Source organism: Melozone crissalis, unplaced genomic scaffold (genome assembly GCF_028551555.1).
Source record: "Melozone crissalis strain CALT ecotype California unplaced genomic scaffold, PUWL_Pcris_2 ptg000005l_1, whole genome shotgun sequence".
NCBI classification, from domain to species: Eukaryota; Metazoa; Chordata; class Aves; order Passeriformes; family Passerellidae; genus Melozone; species Melozone crissalis.
The window spans coordinates 27,617,693-27,623,692 of record NW_026535783.1 but is presented as its reverse complement, the minus strand read 5'-3'; positions in this window follow the sequence as shown (position 1 = coordinate 27,623,692).

Below are 6,000 nucleotides of genomic sequence, written 5' to 3'. Positions count from 1 at the left end.
GGTGACTCCCCTCTTTAGCATGGATGCCTCATGAGGTTTGAAATTCCTTACCTTGGACTAGGATAGCCTTTCCTACCCAAGGTGGAGAGATCCCTTATATTTGACAGATCCTTGGTAAGCAATTGAAATAATGCTGATTTAATAGCAATGAAATGTTGCTAATCCATGTAGCTGACTATTATTATTATTATTATTATTATTATTATTATTATTATTATTACTACTACTACTACTACTACTACTACTACTACTACTACTACTACTACTAATGTTGCATAGGTTAATTTCATTGCACATAAACCCAACACTAAGATTGGACTTAGCCCTCCCTAGGATTCATAAGGAGTTTAGAAAGGAAGGTGACCTGTTCTGAAACTTGTGACTTAACAAGGGGAATCTCCCTTTTTCTTTGTGTCTCTGGTCTCTGCGTGACTTGGTTACAACTCAATTCATTTCTATTTTAGTAATTTTTTTTTTTTTTACTTCCTGACAGATGTTCTACTGTAATACTGTACCCTTCTTGTTCCTTCAGCTCAAAAGAGTTAAAAATGCTGGAGATGACTAGTACCAACAAGCAGCCTGTACTTTGAACTGCTCAGTAAGTAGTCCTCAATGGCATATGCTCTCACCCGATTTAAGCGATTTGCAGCTCTTTGAACCTTCAAAGGAAAAATACACTTGCAAATACAGGCTTCTAAAATGATGTCAAATCTCTAAAATCCTGTCAACATGATAATGCTCTGATTATCACAGATGGTGTTCATCTCTCCAACAAAACTCTGAGGAAGCTGTAGGTGCTTCTCTTCTCCTTAGATTACCTCTGACAAGCAATGTAGTGTAATCCAAGTTGCATCAGCCTTCTGGGACAGACAGATAGCTACTGAGCTAGCTACTAGCCAGATTTACTACTGAGAAGTGCTTCTCAATGTGATTCTAGCTTTTTTTTTCGAGGTAAGTCAGTTTAATAAACTGTATTTTCATCTTTTTTTCTTTTGCACTTTTAAAAATATCAGTTCATAATGCAAACAGCTGTCGGGACCAAGGATCTGTCTCTATTATAGAGGCAGAGAGAAATAAAATAGAAAGTATGGGTGATTATCTACTGCAACTGCAGAAGAAGCATAAGCATTCAGTCCATATATTCTTCTGGGAAATGAACAAAGAATTAGATAAAGACAACAGTTTCAACTTAATTTACAGGGAGATTAAACTAATGTAGAGTAATTCTTATAATAAAAAATTAATTCATTTTACAAAAACTTTGTCTGACAAGTCACTCTTATTGGCTGTCATGGTAAAGAAGTGCTTTTAATTAGAATTATGTTGCTGTATATAAAGGGAAATTAAAAAGAAACTCAATTATGAGAAACACTGCAAGGATACAGCTCCAATATTATAATTATTGCTGAAAAATATTAATATTCATCTTCACACATTTGAATCAGCTTTTTTCTCTGTTAGAACTAATTATACTGGGAGTGCATTTTACTTTTTCTGGGGGTGAGTTCAAAGATGTTTACACACACCAAAAAACCAAAAGCTCAGAATACCACAATTAATCCCATTAAATTTGTGTCTAAGAGTATTGGAGCATGACTGGATGATTAGAGGAAAGATGTTTGGATATTTAGCTAATCAAGAGTAACAGTTAAGCACAAATTCTCTATTGGTTCAGTCTTCATCTCTGCAGTATGATATGAGCTAGTGTCTTCCAAATGTATTGCCATAGCTAATATTTCCTACTACTGCAGTATGTGTAGCCCTTTTTAAATTATACAGAAAGAAATTTAGTCTTCTGATAATTGTGTTTGTGCTCAGGCTTTACTTTAGAAAACATACATAGCTCACAAAACAGACATGCATATGATCAATCATCCCTGTCTTGCACAAGTTTTCTGGAAGCTGAAAAAGTCATGTTTGTATTTATTCCTTTGTTTTCTATACTTATTTATTAAACACTGGAAATGGATTACCTTTAGGGACCATATACTGTGCCAAAGGATTTAAAACCAAATGCAATTTTTACACTAGTGAGCTCTTATTAAAATCAAAGAGAACTTCTTATTGAGAAAACTGCCCCAGAATGAGTTATTTTAATCACTATTAAAAAGTTATACAAAACTCAGTAGGTGCTCTGTTGCATGACAGGATAACATCCTCTGTTCTTTGATATAAAACCTATCTCAAGAACAAGGTAGTCAAAAGACATGAGCAGAACTTATAAATTAGAGCCATAATGGGCTAGAGCATTGCTTTGCAGAAAAACAAGCTTACCTTACTCCTGTGATCTTACAAATTTTCACAAGTCACTGGTTAGGAAGATGCACCCTCTCCTCATGCACAGCCTTAGAAGTTAGGATAAGGAAAACTCACAAGTGTGGTTACATATTTTAAAGTCATGGTTTACCTTGTCTACTGTATTTGATAGAAAATGTTCTTCTGGTAGAGGTGCTTGACTAAAGCTGACCCAGATCAGGCACTGATTGACATGTCTTTATTTAGTTGTCTGTAAGCCTCTGGAGAACCATGGATTATGGCTGTAAATCAATGGGATTATCATTAGATATCATCATTAGCAGCATCAGATAGCAGGGCAAAAATCTCATCAGCCTCAGACCAGCTGCTGAATCCAAGTTAAAAACTATTGATACGATGCATATATATTATTTAAGCACCATATCTCAGTAACATCTTGATGGATCAGACGACTCTTTAGATTTACAATGAGTATTTTGTGAGTATTTTACAGGCATGTCCTAAACCAGAGAACATGGCTGATCCATGTTCTACAATTCTCTGTCTCCAGTTATCCTGCTCCCCAGTTTCTGCCCATAGTGATATGACAGAGAGAACAAAGTGGACAACCTAACATGAACAGAAAAATCATTGGTACCTCTTATTCAGCACAGACAAAGACTGCCTTCTTCACGCTGAGTTAAATAGCCAATGCAGAAATATCCTAAAACACTTGGATTTTAGATGACTGTTGTAACTGCAAAGTAATTAATTAGATGAATTTATCTTTAAATCCATCTAGGAATTCCACATCGGATGTCAAAACACTTTGCCAACTAACATTTTATTGCTAACAGCACATTCTGGGGGAAAATTGCAGTTTGGCAAGCAATACTTTTCCACATGATATACTGTACTCTAAAAGCTCTCAACTGGTTCTAGGAAGTGCCTGAGTTTTCCTCTCATATTTGGCTATTTATCACTCCCGGTATTTCCAAGCATAAAGGTACAAGACATATGTCAGTGTACCCCAATTTTTTAACAGCTGAAGCCTACAATTTTTTCTGTAGCTTAAATAAATTGTCCATAGGATGAAATATACCAAAAAATTGGATCTCAAAAGTAGTTAGGCAAGTAGAAATATTTCAATATTATCAGGCACACGACACATTAATTTGTTTTAAGAATATTGTACTTCTGGCCTGCAATTCATCAGTCAGCATTTGAAAGGGGGATATTAAAAACCCTGATGGGACATCGTGACGTCACCTCATCTTGCTAGCATAACCTCAGGGTTTTTTTTTTAAAGTTTCTTTAATCCAACTTCTTGATGGTATCTTATCACAACTGAATGAAGAAAAAGTTCTGTGCCTTTCCTTGGCATCTGTTTTTTGGTAGGATGGGATTTTCTGGATGGCATTTTTTGCAATCGAAGTAAAATTTAATAAAACTAAGTATATTCACATCTCAAACAAATATACACTGTAAAACCAACTAACATCACATATAAAGAGTGCGTGTAAAACCACCTCATAATACATGGAGAGTTCAGAGCCTAAGAACTTTTTGTCTTTCTACTTGACTTCTTTTTCACTTGGATTTGTAAGAAGCTAAACACCTGTGTTTGCAAGACTCTTTCGAAGGGGAATCTGGATGAAAGAAAATTCCTTTGTAGAAGACTCCAGTGCCTTCTGAGGAATTTTGTCCAAGGGTTTAATTCAGCTCAGGTGCCACATTAGTGCCATAAAGCTGACAGTCTTGGGGAGGCAGTATGCTCCCGCTGATCCCCAGCCCCAGCCTCGCTTGTTTATGATCAGCTCAGATTTCTCCTCATGTGGGTGTGCCCAGAAACCTTTGCCATAGAAAGAGATCGTGTGAGGCAATGCTATTATTAGACACCAGCGTCCTTCAGGCACACACTCGTCTCACAGTATTTTTTGTTAAATATGGAAGTGACATCTTGTCTGCTGCCTATGGAGACTTTTTTCTCCTTAGTAGCCTTCTCATATTAATGTGACTGTTTTTGTTTGCAGTTTGTCTTCACATTTGGCAGTTGTAAAGCATTATCTATGTTTGAAACATACTGCTGTGAATCAGAACTTAATGATTCGAGGCAGTTGTTGGATGTTCAGTTCACTACCCTTGACATTGTTATGTGCTGATTATATTGCATATTCCTGGTGTTATATCTCTTCACAGAACATTGCTGTTTCAAAATGCATGCTCTGCATTCCAGACAGACTTCCTATCAAGCATCATCCTGTTCTAACACTGCATGCATCTCCTGGTATTCATGAGGGCTTTGTAAAATTCCCTCCAGACATGCAAAGTACTTTGAAAGTTTCATATACAGCATAGTCTTATAAGCCTTCTTATAGCCTTTACACAGTTCTCCTCCTTCAAGAAACTGATATTTTTCCAAGGCAGCACTGTTGAGTGCTAAACTTATCAGAACAGTGAGCACAAACAGGCTGCTGCACTTAAAATCCAAGACATGTGAATTCCTCAGGAACAGGACTGCAAGATTCTTGGATGTTACTCACAACCATCTATCTTATTTTCAATAGATATGCTCTTCATAAGACTGTTGAAGTGACTATAACCACTATTTGGTCACCGTTGTTGCTGCATCACTGTGGATGACTTGGGGTTAAGTGTGAAAAGCTCAAAGTTGTAGGCTTCAAGTGAGATGTTCTCTATACACCATTCTTAGGAGTTTGGTCCAAGGTTTCTGAACAGTAGCTTAGGTTTTCTGTCTAGTTTTCCTATACGCTTGAGGTTAATGAAATGGGTGAAGAGAGTACAATAGAAAGAATGGCATTTTAATTATGATAGGGACTGATAAGTGTAGACATGCCGTGGGTATTTTGGAAAACAAGCTAGGATGTTGCAACATCAGCTTAGTAATTGCATAAGTATACTAGCAGTTCTAGAGAATGATTGCCTTGCTTTGCCTTGCCTTGCCTTCTCCTGAGTTGGAAATGTACTGGTGCAATGGACTACCCTAGTTGACCAAATCATGACAATTAAAAATACTGTGAAATGTAGAGCTCTGTTTCTCCTCTCCCTGGCTGGCAGCTATCCTGGAGACATGTTATTGCTAGATCATAGTGGTGATGATTTTACACTTGCATAGAAATTATCTGAGTGAGAGCTGAACGTATCTTTCAAGAAGTGTGCAGGTCGTATGTTTTATTCCCATGGCTTCATTTTCAGGAATAGCAGTTTTCAGGATAGCAATTTTTTTACTCTCCCATACCAGTCAATGGGAAAGCTAGTCATCAGTCTGGAAATTATGGAGTTAAATCATTAGCTTTCATAATTAATTGTAAAACTACTGGGGCCCAATTGAGCTACATCAGTATACCCAATCATATCATCAGTGTGGCCTGTTAACACTATAGTATACACACACAGTCTTGAGAACTGTGGTCTATCCAATAAGTTTTCAAAAACTGATATATTTAGAGTATTGCATAAAGGAATAAAAGTAGACAGGACTAGTTAACTCTGAGTGCTTAGGCTGACATTTATTATTATTTGATTCTTAAACAAGTTATGCTCTATTTCTTTCTTGTGGCTTTTTTTTTTTTTCCCTCTGCAACAATATCTTTTTTTATCATATGACTCAGTCTTAAAGGAACTACCAGAGTGAAAGATGTCAAGAAAATAAAAGAAGCACCAACCTCTTTATAGTGCATGAGAACTTCAGATAAATCCCCTCAGGAAAGCTGAACTACAAAATTACTTGATTTTTTAGTTCAA